Source organism: Protopterus annectens, chromosome 14.part0 (genome assembly GCF_019279795.1).
Source record: "Protopterus annectens isolate FY-2018-M chromosome 14.part0, PAN1.0, whole genome shotgun sequence".
NCBI classification, from domain to species: Eukaryota; Metazoa; Chordata; order Ceratodontiformes; family Protopteridae; genus Protopterus; species Protopterus annectens.
The window spans coordinates 787,680,859-787,700,534 of record NC_056748.1 but is presented as its reverse complement, the minus strand read 5'-3'; the positions used below and the strand labels follow the sequence as shown (position 1 = coordinate 787,700,534).

Genomic DNA, 19,676 nt, shown 5'->3' with positions numbered 1-19,676 from the left:
CAGATCAATGCATTCAGGGCAAATGGTCCCAAAAAGAAAAGCACCTACACATCAATCAAAAGGAAATGCTAGCAGTAAAAAATGCTATTATGGCTTTCAAAGACCTACTGCATCCAGACCAGCTATTGATAAGGACAGACAACACCACAGTGATGTGGTACATAAACAAACAGGGAGGAACGCATTCATATCCCCTGTGCAGGCTAGCCATGTCTCTTTGGAACATGGCTCTGGAATTACAAATCCAACTTCAAGCACAATTCCTGCCAGGCAAGGAAAACATGCTGGCAGACAACCTAAGCAGAAATATGACAGATCCACATGAATGGAAGTTGCATCCTCAAGTTTTTGCAAAGATAATTCAAGCATGGGGAAGGCCAGATATAGATCTCTTTGCTACCCACAGAAATTACCAATTGACAAAATTCTGCTCAAGGACCTATCATCCACAGGCCTGGAAAGTGGACGCACTTTCTTTCAGTTGGACAACAATGACAGTTTATGCCTTTCCACCTCTTCCTCTGCTGCCCAAAGTTCTATTAAAAGCCAGAGCAGACAGACCAAAGATGATTCTCATTGCTCCAGACTGGCCAAGACAACACTGGTACCCACTCTTGAGGAGCCTGACGCATTCCCCACCATGGATCCTGCCTCTAATGCCTCTTCTGTTGACCCAGCACAACTTCAAAACTCTTCACAGTCAGCTGAAAACACTCAATCTAGCCGCATGGAGGATTCCTTAAATTCACAACAGACCCTCCTCTCCAAGGAGGTGCAGGATGTCATTTAAGGCCTTCTACTAGAAAAGCCTACTCCACAAAATGGAAATGGTTTTGTGCCTGGAATCAGAAAAAGGGACAGAATCCTGGAATACTGAATTTACCTCAAATATTACAGTACCTAGCTGAGATGCTAAGCAGTGGACTTTCATTCTCCTCCATCAAAATCCATGCCTCAGCCATTTCTGCTCAATACAACACTGATCCTCCTTTATTCTCTCATCCTCTCTTAAGACAGTTCCTCAGAGGGGCTAAGAATATAAAACCCCCAAGGAAGCAACCAGTACCTGCTTGGGACCTCAATTTCATTCTAGAAAAACTGACCCTGCCTCCATTTGAGCCAGCTGCTTCAACAGAACTCAAATTTTTGTCATGGAAAACAGCCTTCCTTCTGGCTATCACCTCAGCACGCAGGGTTTCGGAACTTCAAGCCCTCATGGCTGTGCAGCTTTTCATCATTTTCCATCAGGACAGAGTTTCCTTATGTACCAACCCTTCCTTTATGCCAAAGGTAGTATCCAGTGTAGCCTTGAATCAGGCTATCCACTTACCTACCTTTTACCCTAATCCACAAAACAACGGGGAGAGACTACTACATTCCTTGGACATTCACAGACAGCTTTGTTATTACTTGGACAGGACAAAGCCATTCAGAAAATCAGAGCAACTCTTTGTGTCCCATGCTACAGGTGCTCAAGGGAAGGCTATTTCCAAACAGACAATCTCAAAATGGATAGCCCACTGCATACGCTTTTGTTATTCTTTTCATGGTAAAACTGTACCTACAAGCATCAGATCTCACTCCACAAGGGCCACAGCTACCTCTGCAGCTTTCCTCAGGGGGGTTCCTACCAAGGATATTTTGGAAGCAGCCACTTGGAGTTCTGTGCATACTTTCTCCAAGCACTATCTCCTACCATTATACTCCAAATCTAGAGCAGGCTTTGCCACTGCAGTCTTGCAGGGCATCCTTGCTCCTCCTAGTTCCACTTAGTGCCTACCACCCCTTTTTTAGCTTTGGGATTCTACCCATCTGTTATGACTGCAGCTGTATGCACGATGAACATAGTACAGTTTTGTACCTACCATAAATGTAGATGTTCGAGTGCTAATACAGCTGCAGTCCAGGTTTCCCTCCCTCCTTCCCCTCTTGGGACAGGCCTAATGGCTAACACCTCCTCATACAACCTGATTGGGGTATTCTTTTATGGTGTATTTGCTTGCAACTACTATTTTTTGATTATATTGCATTGCATTATTACATAAATTTATGTTTTGCCTTCCTTCTGGGGGCACCTGACATCTGGGGCAAGAAAAACTAAAGAAAATGGCGCCAGCTGGATGTCCTTCAAGGTAGCATCTGCAGTCATAACAAATGGGTTGTCCTGTCATCAGGCAGCCCTTCGGTCAGCCGGATTCCAAAGTCTGGGTCCGGCTTCGGCTGATGTCGCACTTCACCCGACGTCATCTCTGCTGGTCTTCGGGTATAAAGGCATCTGCCGACACCATTTTCCTCAGTCTTTCTTGCCGCGTGGCGCCCGAAGCAGAAGCTGTTCGCAAGTGCCAGTCGGTCAGATCCAGAGATTACTACTACCTAATACTACTTCGAAGACTTCTAAAAAGCTAAGTACCCCGTTGGGGACTCTTTCTTGCCTCAGCCGATGTCAGAAAAAGTCAATAACTGTTTAACTTGTGGGAAACAAATACCTCATAAAGATTTCCACTCTTACTGTCTGCCTTGCTTAGGCCCAAACCACGACGTAGCAGCCTGTTCGGCCTGTGCTTCCTTCAACCGACGAATGCTTAGGCGTCGGTCGGAGTTTGCTGAACAGTTTTTCGGCTCAGATTTTGCGTACATTATGCCGTCGGATCCTCCGACTTCCCAAATTGTTAAAAAACGCAAAGAAAAAGACCGACACTCGCGGTCCGCGGTTTCGGCCGAAACCACAGTTAAGCAAGCCGCGAGTGTTTCGGTTTCGGCCGAAACCGAGAATACCAATCAATCTTCAGCCGAATCCATGACTACTACTGAGGCTCCTGCTACCTTAGTTGAATCGGCCTCAGAAGTTTTGCCTACTACTGTGGTTCCTAGTGATTTATCAGACACCATTCCTTTGGATGTCTCTACCCCAGCACTTGGTGCTGCTAGGCCTCCTGCAGCCATGTCTGTTAAGGCCTTTGCCAGGGCTAAAGCAGCCAAAACTGTTAAATCGGTGCCTGTTAAGCCCCCCTCACACAGGCCCACTTCTAGTTCACAAATGCTTACTCTGGCAGAGGATTTAATATCCTTAATTAGGGGATCCCAATCTCACCCAGACAGGGCCTCTCAGCCACCAGAAAAGAGATCTAGAGCAGAGCCACGAGCCAGTGTCCTCTGATGATTCTGCGGATGACTCAGACATTACAGACCAGCCAGAGGCTCCTTTGTCTACATATGAAGATTCCGATGCTGAAGAATCCATTCCATCTGCCTCTCCGCCAGAGGAATTTTCCTTTGGGGAAACCTTACATGCCATGAGAGAACAATTCCAATGGCAGGGACAAGATTTCTCAGATTCAAGAAAAGGCTTAGGACTTTTCTGCACTTACCACAACATAGGCCCTTAGCTATACCTCCAGTACTGCCTGTTGTGGATGATGCATTTAATGATGTTTGCACTGCTCCTGATACTTTACCTCCAGCCCCTGCCAAACCAGATAGATTTTACAGGGTGCCAGACACTCATCACCACCTATACAAGGCCCCACTTGCAGATCCTGAGACTATATCCCAGGGGCCTAAGGCAGTAGCCTCGACATCAGCAAAAAACCCTACTCCTCCTGAAAGGGAATCCAGGTCCTTAGAGAGATGGGGGAAAAAAGTTTACACCTCTGCTACTCTCTCAGCTAGAGCTTTAAACTGTCAGTTTCATATGATCCAATACCAAGAGTTTATGCTTGATCAGTTAACTAAGAAGCTGTCCTCTGATGACTCCTTAGATAAGAAATATGTTTTAGAAATGGTGAATAACATCCAACAGGTTAGTAACCATTCTTTAAAATGTGGCTATGATGCACTGGAGGCTTCATTTAGATCAGCCATGACTGGCACAGTGATAAGAAGACATGCATGGTTGAAAGAACAGGTCTTGCCGGATCATGTTAAAGCTAAGCTGTTAGATGCTCCTATGGATAAGGCCAGTCTATTTGGTACACCTGCTCAGCAAGTAATGAAGAAAATGGAAGAAAAGGCAAAATCTGTACAAACAGTTAAGGATTTCTTACAGGTTCAGCCCCCAAGGTTTAGCAGGAACTGGCCTGCCAAAAATTGGTCCTTTCCAGACTCCTCAAAATCTCAAAGAGGCAGGAATAGACGCTCTAGAGGCAGAAATCAATCCAGAGGAGGTGCCTACAGAGGACGACAGTGGCAAGGCAATAACCGAAGCACAGACACAACCACTGCCACTACAACAGGACAATCACAGTGACTTGGCTCTAACACCGCCTACCAGGGAGCAAATAGCAGCACCTTTAGGCGGAAAGTTAACCTTATTTTCGAAAAGTTGGCACTGTATCACAAAAGACAAGTGGATTTTGCAAACCATAGACCAAGGCTACAGGTTCCACTTCCACACCTTACCAGTAAAAAGAGGAATGCCAAACCTACCTCCAAATCAAAAAACAGAAGCTCTAAAGCAGATAGCAGAATTAACAAAGATGAGAGCTGTGGAAAGAGTACCAATAACAGAACAGGGCAAAGGATTCTACTCCAGACTCTTCCTAGTACCAAGAAAAGAGAAAAGTTGGAGACCTATTCTCGACCTGTCCGTCTTAAACACATACATCATTGTCCCAAAATTCAAAATGCTGACCCTACAGCAACTTCTTCCCATGATGGGCAAGGAGTGTTGGCTGGTAACTCTAGATCTCAAGGAGGCATACCTGCACGTCCCCATACAACCAAATTGCAGAAGATACCTCAGATTTCTTGCAGGATCAGAGCATTATCAATTCTCAGCATTGCCCTTTGGCTTATCTACTGCGCCCAGAGTATTTACAAAATGCCTGGCATCAGTAATCGCTCACTGCAGGCTACAGGGAATACAAATTTATCCATACCTGGACGACTGCCTGTTACCAGCGGACAACAAAAGCAAGCTGACAACAGATCTACAAAGAGTCATTTGCTTGCTACAAGCCCTGGGATACACAGTCAATTTACAAAAGTCAAGACTGATACCATCCCAAACAAGAACATTCTTGGGTGCGGATTTGGACACAGTAAAACAAATGGCATTCCTAACTGCAGAAAAACAAAAACAACTCCCTCCTTACTTCTTGGCATTAACAAAGCAGAACAAACTAACAGCAAGAAAAGTACTGCAGGCCTTGGGCTTCATGGCATCATGCATAATCTTGGTCCCACATGCCAGACTACATATGAGAAAGCTACAGTGGTACCTAAAGAATTTATGGTCTCAACACAGGCACAGCTTAGAAACTGAAATCCCACTAATCCCATGCCTGAAACAGGAGTTCCTATGGTGGGCTCAAACATGCCAGTCAAACCCAGGCTTACCCTTCCACAACGTTCAAGCAAGCCAAACCATCACAACGGACGCCTCAGACCTAGGCTGGGGGGCGCACATGTTGGACAAATGCATACAAGGATTGTGGACTCAAGACCAGCTGCACCTGCACATAAACCAAAAGAAATGCTGGCAGTAAAACTAGCAATACAGAAATTCAGACCATTCCTCAAAGAAGGCCATTTAATGATAAGGACAGACAACACCACAGTCATGTGGTACATCAACAAACAAGGAGGCACTCATTCATACCCCCTATGCAGAATGACTCTGGACCTTTGGAATATGGCTCTGAGCTACAACATCCAGTTACAGGCAATGTTTGTGCCGGGAAAAGAAAACATCCTAGCAGACATGTTAAGCAGAACCACCTCGGATGCTCACGAATGGATGCTACACCCGGACATCTTCAAGGCCATCAGAAAGAAATGGGGGATGCCACAAATAGACCTATTCGCATCCCCACTCAATCACCAGCTCAAAAATTTCTGCACAAGGACATGCCACCCACTTGCATGGAAGGTGGACTCTCTATCCTTCAGTTGGAAAGGCCTGACAGCATATGCATTTCCACCTCTTCCTTTGATGCACAAGGTACTACTGAAAATCAAAGAGGAACGTCCAAGGATAATCCTGATAGCTCCAAATTGGCCAAGACAACACTGGTACCCATTGCTGAGGAGCATATCTCAGGGGAGAATGTGGTCAATACCCCTGATGCCTTTGATGTTAACTCAGAACAACTACAACATCATGCACCCAAACCTAAAAACATTGCAACTGACTGCCTGGAACATCACATAGCAGCAACTAACCCAGACCTATCCCAAAGGGTTAAAGACATTATCCTTGAAGCCCGCAGACCTTCAACAAGAATGAACTATGCAGGAAAATGGAAAAGGTTTGTCATTTGGAGTACTGAAAGAGGAAAAGATGTGTCGAACATAGATATTGCTAACATCCTGGAGTACTTGGCAGAGCTTCTACATACAGGCCTGTCTTATTCCTCCATCAAGATACATGCATCAGCTATTTCAGCAGAATACAGCTTCGATCCACCAGTCTTTTCGCATCCTCTACTCAGGCAGTTCCTCAGAGGGATCAAGAATGTAAAACCTCCTAGGAAACCACCATTACCAGCATGGGACTTGTGCTAGAAAAATTGACACTCCCTCCATTTGAACCAGCAACAACAGCAGATCTTCAACACCTATCATGGAAAACTGCTTTCCTACTGGCAATTACTTCAGCAAGGAGGGTTTCGGAACTACAGGCCTTAATGGCAGTACAACCCTTCCTAATCTTCCATCAAGATAGGGTCTCCATGAGAACTAATCCTACATTTATGCCTAAGGTGGTATCCAGAGTGTCTTTAAACCAGGCAATCCACCTACCTACCTTCTTCCCCAATCCACAGAACAGGGGGGAAAGACTGCTGCATACCTTGGATGTACATAGACAGTTACGCTACTACCTGGACAGAACCAAAGTTAACAGAAAAACTGACCAGCTTTTAGTAGCCTATGCAACAGGAAGGGAAGGAAAAGCAATTTCCAAACAGACAATCTCCAAATGGATAGGAAATTGCATAAGATTCTGTTAATCCTACCATGGAAAACCAATTCCACAGAACATAAGACCTCATTCTACAAGGGCTACAGCCACTACCACAGCTTTCTTACGAGGAGTGGCAACCAAGGACATTATTGAGGCGGCTACTTGGACCTCCGTGCATACATTTGCCAAGCATTATAATTTACCTCTATACTCTAGATCCCGAGCAGGGTTTGCCACTGCTGTACTGCAAGGGATCCTAACTACACCATAATTTTTCTTCCTCCACCCCTAGTTGGCTATGGTATTCTACCCATTTGTTATGACTGCAGATGCTACCTTGAAGGACATAGTACAGTTTTGTACCTACCATAAATGTAGATGTCCGAACAGGTTAGCATCTGCAGTCAGGATTACCACCCTCCTTCCCTCTGTGGTACTCCTAGGGTATTTACCCTCCTATTAGCTAGCTGGGGGGGAGTCTCTTATGGTGTATTTATTTGTATATATGTACATACATGCTTATTTTTGTGTTTGCCTTCTACTTTTTGGAAACATTGGCATTTATCCAAAATTTAGCTTTCCAAGAGGGCAACTGGCATCTGGGGCAAGAAACACTGAGGAAAATGGCGTCGGCTTATATCTGAAGACCAGCAGAGATGACGTCGGGTGAAGTGCGACATCAGCCGAAGCCGGACCCAGACTTTGGAATCCGGCCGACCGAAGGGCTGCCTGACGACAGGACAACCCATTTGTTATGACTGCAGATGCTAACCTGTTCGGACATCTACATTTATGGTAGGTACAAAACTGTACTTTCTTTTATACCCCTGCCGCACTGATGTCAGGGAAGAAGCAACGACATCCGACGCCGGACCTAGACTTTGGAATTCGGCTGACCGAGGACCCGCCTGACGGCAGGATAACCCATCTGTTATGACTGCAGCTGTATTAGCACTCGAACATCTACATTTATGGTAGGTACAAAACTGTACTTTTGTGATAGTACCCGAGTTCAAAATGCTGTCACTTGACAGTCTGTTACATCTTCTTCCTCATTCATATTTCTTGGTAACACTAGATTTAAAAGATACTTATCATACCCTATTCACTCAGACTTCAGGCATTTTTTAAGGTTTTGTTTGTCTGGATCACATTGTCAGCTCCCTGCCTTACTCTTTGACTTGTCCAGTGAACTAAGAGTATTCACAAAATGTCTAGCTCCAGTTGTAGCTTAATGCAGGCTACAGTGTGTCTGCATTTTTCCATATTTAGGCAATTTGCTTATATTTCCAGAGTCTTTTTGTGAGTGTCGGGAATCTCTCAGTTGTGTGAGAGATCTCGTCCACAAGCTGGGAATCCAAAAGAGCATTCAAAAGTCTTTTTTGATTCCTTCCCAGGGGACTGTGCTCCTAGGGTGTCAGCTACACATCTCAAATCAAAGAGCTTTTCTTTCACAGGAACATTAGATCTGTATCTGTTTCTAAGGTTCTCCACATAGACTTTAATCATTGTGGGGGAATACCTTAGAACTTTGAGTCTTATGTCATATATGCTTCCCATGATACCCCTGACAAGACTCCACATGACAAAAGATACAATGGTATTTGAAGTTTTTTTTTTGGTCCTGGCACTGACATCCTTTGCCTTTTCAAATCACAGTGCTGAGATTTATCAGAAGAGAAATCTCTTGGTGGAAACAACAAATATTCCTAAATCCAGGTTTCCCCTTCTCCCTACTTGTTCCAAAGCAGTCACTCACCACAGACACCTCAAACTTTGCTTGGATAACAGTTTCAAGAGGGATAAAGGTTCAAGGTGTGTGGACCACAAAGGATAGAAACAGACACATAAATATAAAAAAGATACTTGCCCTGATAAAAGTTCTCAACTTTTTTTTGGTCTCAGGGACCTTTTCAGGTTGTTATAGACAGTACCACAGTCTTGTGGTATATCAACAAGCAAAGGAGAAACAGGTCATGCCGTCTTCGCAGGCTAGGCATGTTGGCTTGGTATATAGCCACAATGTCACTCTACAGGCATCCTACAGTCTACCAGAGCAAAAATTGTGTGGCATTCAGGCTGAGCAGGACAAGGGCAGACCCTAATGAATAAATACTAAGTTAGGGGGATTGATCCATTTGTTATGAGTGTCTCAATATGAGCTATTTGCCTCCTCTCTGAACAATAAGCTGGCAAGATTTTGCTCCAGGACTCCATACAATAAGACCTGGAAGACAGATACCTTTTTCTTTTCCTTGGACAGGAATGTCCCTGTATGTTTTTTTTTCACTTTTTCCACTAATATCCATGTTCCTTTTTGTGATGTCATTCTGGCCCAGGCAGCAATGGTTCTCTTTTCTTTTGAAAATGGCCAGGGGCAATTACCAATCACTTCCTCACAGACTGGATCTTCTTACACAAGATCAGGGGTGTTTTGTATACCATGACTTCAATCAGTTTCACTTGACTGCCTGGATGATATGAGTCTTAATTCCCTTTAGACATTGAGGATGTGCTGCAGGTACTAATGGAGACAAGAGAGCCTGCAACTAGAAAATCATATATTAGCAAATGGAAAAGGTCTTCTAGTTAATGGAAACAACATAACCAGTCAAAATGTTTTCGAAAGGGATTTTACATAAGAGGCAAGAAGGGTTGTCTGAGTTGCAAGTTCTTATGGTGAGTCAAGCCTATCTCATTTTCCACAGGGCCATGGTTTCTTTAACTGATCTCTCCTTTATGCCTAAAGTGGTATCTGAGTTTACTTTTAGAAAAACTATCCAACTCCCTGTGTTCCTTCCTGAACCTAAAAATGAGGGAGAAGGGATACTCCATACTTTGGATGTCCACAGACAAATCAGATACTATTTTGACAGAAGTAAGTCTTTCATATCTTCAGATCAGTTGTTCATTTCTTGCAAAGGTAAGAAGAAGGGACAATCTGTTTTAAAACAGACCATTTCCAAAAGGTTGTCTAAGGCTATTATCTTTTGTTGCACTCAAAATAACAAAACTGTTCTTTTTGTTACACTCAGCATAACAAAACTGTTGCAGGCAGGGTCAAGGCCCACTCTTATCAGGGCCTTGGCTTCATCTATGGCTTTTTGAAAAGTGAAGTATTCAAGAAGCAGCAACTTAGAACTCTATACATGCTTTTACAAAGCACTATAAGCTTGATTCTTTCTCTAAGTCTTGATCAGTCTATGCTATGACCATTCTCCAGGTGATCCTGGATTCCTCTCCTTCCACCTCCCAGAATTTGTAAGCTATGGTAGTTATCTGTGTAGCTTAGGCTACTGCAGTAGAGGTCAGTATGGTGAACACAGTACAGTTGTGTAAGCAAACTTATTATAACAGCAGATGTTTGATTGATCACTGCTGCAGTACGTGCTCCTTCCCTTCTTCCCCTTGTTTCTTGGTGTGTTGTTTATGCCAGGGTGTCAGCTTGTACTTTTTTCTTTTCCCTAGCATTTGTCATTTCAGGGCTCAGCCTCCCTCTCTCTGTTATCATGAAAACTCTGAAGGCTTGATGCTCAAACCTGTCCTTTTAGTCAACTCACCTTGAGCTGTCTAACGGTTTTGGTGTGTGGAAGGTGCTCTGAAGCTTTGGAAGATGGCCATCTTTGCAGAATATAAACCATATATAACTTAGGCTACTGCAACAGTGATCATTCTAACATCTACTGTTATGGTAAGTTTACTTACGCAGCTGTACTTTATGCTGATAAACACCCACAGTGACCAGAAGTGAAGTGTATGAACATTCAATGGCTTTAAATGTTTTTAGATGATTTACTCTGCAGCACATTTTGTTTTGTATATGTTTCGGCATTGTGAAGGGTATTACAACTTTCAAAGTTGTCTGATGTTTGCAACTTTGTTCTGTGATGGCTGCTCTTTGTGGTACAATGCAAGACTAGAGCATAGTAACTCTAAAAAGTCCATAATGAAAGTTGCTGTACAGCTTTCTGACATCAGAAAGGTACAAAACAAGCTTAAATGTTTGCCAGTTTTGTAGCATAATCACTATATTTACTTATATGCTTTTACAGGAAAAAATTCAAAGCTAATCTAATAGAACCAGAAATACCTAGAAGTATGACCACTATGGAACCAGGTTTCAAATCCAGGTGGTGGGATGCAACATAATCTTAGGCTTTCTCCAATGACTATAAAATAAGTCACACTTGTGTGATATACCAGGATGTTCCTATAAAACAGCAAGCCATTCTAGTGCTGTGTAATATTAGTCAGCATGTTTGTGGGATATGTTCACAATAAAGGGTCACTGGTGGGATTCCAGTACAACAATGTCTCGTGTTTTGGTCGTGATAAAAAAGAATAGTTTATTGCAAAAAAAATGATAATAGAGGGAGATACTGCTATGACTAACACATGGACAGATGAGAAGTTATCAAAGTATTTATCCTAAATTTCCAAGCTACGACCAAAGAACTGATAGATACATAGACTTGCATAGCTTGTGCCATCTTTACAGAAGGTCACACTTTACTTATATTGCTCCTGGTGAGGTAGACAGCAGATATTCATCCTGTTATTTGTAGATATCGTAGTGGTAGCTGAACAGGCCTAACTACGTATATATATCCCAACACAATCATCCAAAACACACTTTATGGAAAACATAACAACATAGATCTGATGTTGTTGCTCTCATTCTGCTTCACTGATGGGTTACAGATCAGATCATTGGATCTGACTTGGCTACCTTTTACAGACTTCAGCTTCCAGGCTGAAACTCCTCCCTTACCCACAATTCACTGCCCCTAGCTCAACCTCCTCAGATCTTGTTTGCCACCAATGCGTACAGATGTGGTTACCAGCGCTCGAGCAGTTGTGTCTTTTTTCTATAGTCTTGTTCCTTAATTACCTTTTCTTAACATTTCCTGTAGACATTCTCTTAATATTACATTTCTTTAAGCTTCCTCCCTACTTTTTTTAGTGTTTATGAGGTGCATTAGGGCTCCCTTTTTCTCTCTTCCATCTCTTTCTCCCTTTCTGGGCTTTGGCCCTTCTTTCTACTTTTGTAAAAATATAAAAATATATATATAATAAATAAATAAATAAATTTAATACAATCAGGACTTCTGTATTTACTGTGATACAATTACTTGATTATAACATTTTTGTTATTATGAAGCTTTTCTCCCCAGGACTCCATTGAAAATGGGTTCTTCTTGGCCCAATGTACCATCCTGGCAAACAAACTGCAAATAAGTAAAATATCTCTTCTTCTTCTTCCTTTTTTAACATGGATAAGCCTATAGGTTTCAAAAGGTGCAACAGAGTGAGAGAAAAATTCCACATTCAGGCTCACATGATAGATGTGTTTATTGTTTAGAACTCGCTCACCTGGATTCCCCTTGTAGTATCTGTGAGAGGCTTAATCCTAGAGCCATCCAGGAAAGAAAGAACAAGCCTTATGTCCACTCCTTTGTCTCCTCCAGGGGCTCAACCTACCTCTAAGGAATTGCTCAGATCTGAGGCAAAGAAATGCCATCATAAGGAGTCCAGGGCATCTTTGGAGCCTCCTTCCAAGGTTACGAAGGATTCAGATCTGAGGACGTTGACACCAAGGCCTGTGTCGGCTGTGTTGGATCCTTTAGCTTTAACAGCTCTGAGTGAGGCTTCAACTTCCTCTAAGTCTCTGGATCCTAAGACTTTGGATCTGAGCTGTCATACAACCCCTTGGATCCATAGATCTCCAGATCTGCAGTCCACTGCTCATTCTCAATGGAGATATAGTGCATCCATTTCTCCCACCATTCCATCAAAGATTTTGCAGACCCCAGGCATTCATGTCCTTCTTCAGTGGCTTCATCTGTAACTCCTAGAAGTGTGGACTAGATAGTAAGATGTATTATCAAGGCTAAGATCCAGGTTGTGGATCCAAGAGTGTTCCTCCCACTTCTTTTTCTCCTTCTCTGATCCATGTTTTGATTTTGGAGCCCCAGGATAGTAGTCTTCCAAGGGATTTGGGTTCAGATCAGTGGACTCTTTGTTTCATTGATGCCAACCATGACCTTGACTGCCTCTGTTCCAAGGTCTTCAGATCAGAGTGAGTCCTGGTTCTTGTCCTAGATCTTGGATGTTAAGGCTGGATCTTAGGGGCAGGCTTCAGCTCCAGTATTTTCAGATCTGTCCCTTCCACTTGGAGCCTCAACCCTCGACAGCACAGCTTTGGTTCTGTCTGGGAGTCAAGATTCTGGTGAACTTCTTTCTTCTTCTTCTTTGGGAGCTCTGGCTCCTATTGAGTTTGGTGGGGTATCTCTGGGGCCTATGGCCTTCCAGGTTATATAAAAGGCTTTCTCTGTAAGCAGAGTACCAGACCGTTTGACTTCTGCTCCTCCCCGTGTGCTGCATCGGATCTGGGCGTTGGACCTACCGTTTCTGTCCAAGGTCAGCCTGCCTCTAAGGACTTCTAGATCAACTCACATGAGGTGTCCCCTCCTGAATATCCCATGGAGGAGATCCAATGGAAGAGGATGTGCAAAAGGAGGTACTTGAACTCCTCTATGGAGTCCCTCACTAAGGATATGGACTATGATGAGGGAGAGGGGTCTCCCAAATCACCACCAGATGATGTCTCCTTTGCAGACGTCTTAGAGATTTTAAAGTAAAGAGGTGGCTGGTCATCCAAAAACCCCTCTGTGGAGGCCTTCAAGGCAGGACCATCTACATCTTGGGTAGTCCCCCCAGCGGATGCTGTTATAGACCTTGTCATCCATCGGGCCTAGAAGCAGCCGGACATCATAGAGCCTGTACTGAAGTGACCGGACAAGATTCTTTCTCCCCCTGAGGACCGGATCTTTTGAAGTAAAGTCATCCCAGTTGATGCTATGGTGGCGGCAGCTGCTACCAAGAAAGAGCTTGCCCAGCAGAGCTCCATTGTCCATCCACAAAACAGGGAGTACAGAGTGTTGGACAGGTTTGGGAAGCACACTTTTGCTTCAGCAACTTTTTCACTGAGAGCATTTAATTACTTGGCACATTTTTATTTGCCTTCAGAGAGACCCGGTTAAGGAACTGTCTGAATCCTTGGCGGAGTGCATGCCTAAAGAGGAGTTAGATACGATTTCTCCAAAGCAAACCACTCTTAGTTCCCTAGCGAATACTTCATGAAGCTTGTTTCCCACTCAGAAGAAGGATCTTCAAGGGCAGCCAGCACTGGCATTGCAATACGTCAACATGCTTTGATGAGGCTTTGTGATATCATGGAGCCCTTTAAGGCATCTTTTGTCAATGCCCACTTTGATAGTTCTTCACTGTTTGGACCATCAGTTAAGGACACCCTGATCTGCAGCTAGCAAGAAGTTAAGACCTTGTCTGCTGTGGGGATTAAGTTTTCCACCCTTCAAAGAACCTACTGAAGGAATCAGAGAGGGGTTAAGAAGACTTGGTTCCATAAATAACAAGATTTCTTTCCTGATCAAAGTGGAGAGTACTCCTCCAAAGGCAGAGGAGGAGGCTATAATGGGAGATGCTGCCCAAGAGGCAGAGGGGGCCCAAAAAATGAGGGCTTTATAGAGTCTTTTTTCCACCAAGCCCTTTCAATGCTCCTGAAGTGCTGCCTGCCTGACTGACTCTGGAGGCAGTTGGAGGCTGTTTTTCCTGCACTCATGTGCCTGGACCCGTATAACGACCAATGCTTGGGTGCAAAGCATAATATCTAGAAGCTATTACATTCCCTTTTTTCTACTCCCTCCAAAGATTCAAAAGAAACTTCCTGACATTCCACCCAGCCAGAGGGAGTTGGCAGTTACTGAAATCAAAAACATTACTGCAAAAGAGAGTCATTCAAGAGGTCCCAGCCAAACAGAGAGGGTCTGGAACTTACTCCTGTTTCTTTTTGGTGTCAAAGAAAACAGGGGACCCGAGGCCTATCTTGCACCTAAGCAATCTGAACTTATATGTGAAGGGTAATGGTTCAGTCCAGCCTTCTTTTACTAAGGAAAGATGATTAGATGTGCTCTGTAGACTTCAAGGATACATACTATCACATAAAAATAGACAGGTGCTCCAGAAGTCATTTGCACTTCTGTCTAGGAGCAAATCACTTCCACTTCAGAACCCTGCCCTTTGGTCTCACCACAGCCCCCCCCCCCCCCGGTTGTTCACCAAGTGCATGACAGTGGTTGTAGCTCATCTTCAACTGCAAGAGTTTCAGATATTCCCATATTTAGATGACTGGCTCCTGACTGCATCCACACAGCGTTAACTTTCTCATGCCAAAGGCTATCTTTACTAGATATCCCACTTCCTCGGCATTACCATAAACATAGACAAGTAACAACCACTACTGGTTCAAACTTTGGAATTCACTGGTGTCCAGCTAAACATCATTATGCAGATAGGTTCCTTTCCTCAGCACCTCATCAACACCTTGATGCTCCAAGTTCAAGTCATTCTGTTTCATCTGTCTCCTCCTGCAAAATTGATTCTACAAGCCCTGGGGTCTGTGACAGCTGCTATAATTTTGGTTCCTCTAGTCAGGTATTATATGCACATTCTTCAATGGACCGTTATCTGTTCAGTAGTCAGTTCTATATCAGTCCCTGTCTGTTCCTATCAGGTTGACCAACATTTGCATGACTCATCTACAGTGGTGGATTCGCTCAGATCTGACTGCTGGCAGACCCCCCCCCCCAACAGCTACAGTGACTACGGATGCTTCCCATCTAGTGTGTGTGTGGGGGGGCATTTTGGTGGGAAGATGGGCCAAGGCACATAGACTGTGATAGAGACCAGATTGCATATCAACATCCTCGATTTGAAAACTGTCCTCTTATTGCAGCAAGCCTTTCAGGAGGCTCTCCCTGTAGGGACCTTTGCGATTCACACAGACAACATGTCAGTAGTCCGGTACATCAATGAGCAAGGAGGAACCTGTTCATATTCTCTGCAGAGAGGCCGTGAGGGTTTGGGAATGGGCAATCTCTTCAAACTGCTTTCTACTTGCAACACATGCACCGGGGAAATCCAGCATATTAGCAGACAGGCTCAGCCGATCCATTCTGATGCCCCATGAGTGGTCCCTCATTCAGTCAGTCGCAAACAAGATATTTGACCACTGGGGTCTTCCCTGCTGCAATCTCTTTGCGTTCCCTTAAAACAACAAATGCAGCAGTTATTTTGCTCTGATCCCTCCTTCAGGGAGTTCCCCAAGTGATGCTCTGGTCCAAGATTTATGCTTGTCCTCCTATCCCTGTGATCTCAAAATTTCTTCAGAAAGTCAAACAGTTAAAGTGCACAGTGATCCTCATTGCCCCCTTTTGGCCTCATCAGATTTGGTTCTACTTTGTCTGATCTCACATCAAACATTCTCCATGGATACCGGAATTCAAACTGGATGTCATCTCTCACCCAACACTAGGACTCCACCCGGATCTCCCCTCACTCAAATTTACCTACATAGTTTCTCCAGTTCCCATGATTACTAGAGGGTCCAGGTTCTCTTCTCCAGTCAAGACTATCATTCTGGCTTCTCAAAAAACTTCTACAAAGAAGGTATGCAAAAGTAAATGGAAGACATTTTCTATTTGGGCTGCTAATAATCACGTTGACCATTATCATTCTGGCTTCTCAAAAAGCTTCTACAAAGAAGGTATATAAAAGTAAATGGAAGAGATTTTCTATTTGGGCTGCTAATAATCACATTGACCCCTTTTCACATCCTACTTCCTCAATCCTTTCCTTACTGGAGTCTTTATTTAAGCAAGGTTCTAATTTTGCGATCATTAAGCTCCAGTTAGCAGCCATATCCAATTTCCATTCGGGATTTTCTTTGAGATCTGTTGCCTCAGCCAGGTTATGTAAAGCCTTTATGAAAGAATTTTTTCTCCTTAGACTTCCAATCAAGGACCCAACTCCTCCATGGGATTTGACTGTCATTCTACAAACTTTGACGTAAAGTCCCTTTGAACCAGCTAATGACTGTGGCCTGAAATATTTATCCAGGAAGTCTGTTATACTTGTTGCCATTACCTCAGTGAAAAGGGTTTCTGAATTATAGGCTCTTTCTTCCAAACCACTCTACATCATTTTTCAAAAGGATAGGGTTTCCCTATGTACTAATCCTTCATTCATGCCAAAGGTCACCACTGAAGTGAATATAAATCAATGTATTCAGTTGCCAGTGTTTTATTCCTAACTATTCCAGCAAAGGAGAATACATGTTACATTCCTTGGATGTTCACAGACAGTTATGTTTCTACCTTCATAGGATGAAACAATTCAGGAAATCAGAGCAGTTGTTTGTCTCTCTTTTGTCTAATCATAAAGGTCAAGCAGTTTCAAAAGTGAGAATAGCAAGGTGGATAACCAGTTGAATATCTTTTGTTTATGAGAAAAATGGTTTGAAGTTGCCTCATCCTCCAAAAGCTCATTCAACAAGATCCATCAGTTTTTTCATCAAGAATTCCTGTTGATGACATTTGTGCTGCCGCTACCTGGTCCAAGTCTCATACCTTCATGACCCATTATAAGTTGGATATGGCTTCCAGGAGCAGAACTTCTTTTGGCTCCTCAGTGCTCCTGCATATCCTTACCTGAGGCCACTCAAGAAATCATGTAGCTGGGGACTCTGACCCATCAGTGCAGCAGAATGAGGACAACATCATATTTATTAGTTATGCACTTATCATAACTTGGTATCTGTATTGTCCTCTTCTCAATCTGTTTCCCCTTCCCGCCCAGCCATCCCCCTCCAAAAACATTTTGGTTCTAAAGGATCTTGAAAAGCCTTTGTTGTAACCAGGGTTGCCAGACATCCCTATTTGAGCAGGACTCTCCCGGGATCAGCAGCCCAATCCTGAGTCCTGCACTGCTGGTTAAAATCCCGGTGAAACAGCTTCGCTGTTCCGCATTGAACAGAAGAGGCTCTGCTGTGTGAATTTTTGATTGGCTCGTATACGGGCAAAAGAGCCAATGAAAAATCACAAAGCGGAGCCACTTATTTTTTTGTCCCTACCTGGCCTTTCAGAAGTCTGGCAACCCTGGTTGTAACCTACATTCCAGGTTGAGCACTTGGTTCCTTTTTCTTCTCTCTTCTGTTTATAAGGGGCAGCAAACTCAATCTGAGGAGGCTGAGCTTAGGACAGCGGATTGTGGGTAAGGGAGGAGCTCGAGTCTGGAAGCTGAAGTCTGTAGAAGACGGCCGAGTCCGATCTGAGGATCGGATCTGTAACGCATCTATGAAGCAGAATGAGAAGAGAGCAACACAAATACCAAGTTATGGTAAGTACATTACTAATAATTTCCTGAATCCTGAGATATGCAGCATGCGTTTATTCATTATCAGTGTGTCAGCATGAAGCAACATTTCTATTGATATTGGAAGCATACTTCTCAACTGCCCAGATTTTTACTGAATGTCCATTTTTTTTTGTCTCATATTTTTGGTCTATTTCTCATAAAATTGTGGTTTTCTGGCAAGTCATTGGCAAATACTGAAGACTGAAGTAAAAAAATAATAACATACATTTGAGTTTTAGACTTCATGCCCTTAAGAAAATCCATACTAATGCAAAAACTGTTGTTCTATCAGTTTTCAGAGTTTGTAAGAGAAATATCGTCCCTGTTTTGGACCTTTCTCCCCAGTATCTATGTCTGTGTCCAGATTTGTTGCTCTAAGAGGTTGAGAGATGTGGCTGGAAGCACAGTTGACTGTAGATTCTATTCTCATGACAGGCTCTTGGACTAAAATTTTCTGATACTGATACTGTGGCGTAGCATGAAAGGGGTGTAATCCTCAGTGTGCCATGTGTCATCCTCTGAATGGGACATTAAACCTAAGATCCATTTACTAAAGCTGGTGGCAGTTTAGGTGAATGTATAAGATCCCATAGTATTTATCAAAAAAAGTAGAGAACCTTCACTGGTGCCCTGGCCAAAGTATTTCTAGTCAGTATGAATACTATCTTGGGTTTCTCATGAAAATAGACATCTACTGAGACTAACCTAGTCAACAAAAATAAGAAAGTGTACGCATTCATTCTGTAATTATTTACTTAATCCATTTCAGTGACATAGGTCAGTCAGAACCTGTCCTGCAGTTCTGAGACACAAGGCAGAGATAAGTAATCTTGGATAGAATGCCTGCCTATCATAGGATGGAGACACACACACACACACACACACACACACACACACACACACACACACACACACACACACACACACACACACACACACACAGGAGTAAAAATCAGTCAGTAATTAAGAAAACATCTCCAGTTATCATTTAGTCCCTTAGGGTATAGAGTGTTATACATTAGAAAATATGTGCTCTCTTTCTGTAACAATAAGTCAGCAAGTTTAATCCCCACCAGTAACATGTATGTTAAGATTACTGTAATGTAATAACTCTTAACATCTTTAGGTGAGCCAGCATTACTTCTTCCAAAAATGTAAATTTACTTTAATTTCTAGGTGCTCATTTTTGTGTATTCCTGAGTTCCTGCAACTTCACCTTAACATTCTGTTTATTTGCCTTGTATAAAAATGTTGTAGGAACATGTCAGGGTACAAATTACAACTCATAAATTACATGCAAAGCAGTCTATCACCGATATATGTTTCCTGTAAGAAGTTCTTAAAAATTGGCCATGGACAATGCCCATCATGATCCCACCTCTGCACAAAAGAGATGAAGTCTTTCCTCTTATTTTTTCATAAAGAACTTCTTCAGATCAGTGCTTTTATTTCAACGTTTACAACTAACATCACTGCTGGGTTATGAATTCTAGTGCTG

At 43.2% G+C, this 19,676-nt stretch overlaps 1 protein-coding gene across 7 annotated transcripts in view; it reads left to right on the top strand.

The window, feature by feature from the left end:
* Positions 1 to 19,676, top strand: part of PAX2 (paired box 2) — a 798,928-nt gene that overhangs the window by 220,444 nt on the left and 558,808 nt on the right. The gene's annotated exons all lie outside the window — the stretch shown is intronic.